Here is a 284-nt window from a genome sequence, read left to right on the forward strand (position 1 = left end):
CCTTAACTCTAATTTGATAAGTTAACGTTACCTTAACGGCATATCGTTAATCCGATACTAGAACGTTATGCCGAAAGCCGACAATACGCCGACTATTACAAATACTACTATTACGTGATACTATACACGTATTACGTGATAGATTGCGTGATTTACGTGATCTATTACAAATGCGCGATATATTACAAATGTTACCTACTGTGTTAGCCGACGTACTACTAACATAGTATAGCGTATTACGTGGCGTATTACGTGGCGTATTACGTATTACGTGGCGTATTACG

The sequence above is a fragment of the Amorphotheca resinae genome, assembly GCF_003019875.1.
Source record: "Amorphotheca resinae ATCC 22711 unplaced genomic scaffold M430scaffold_13, whole genome shotgun sequence".
NCBI classification, from domain to species: Eukaryota; Fungi; Ascomycota; class Leotiomycetes; order Helotiales; family Amorphothecaceae; genus Amorphotheca; species Amorphotheca resinae.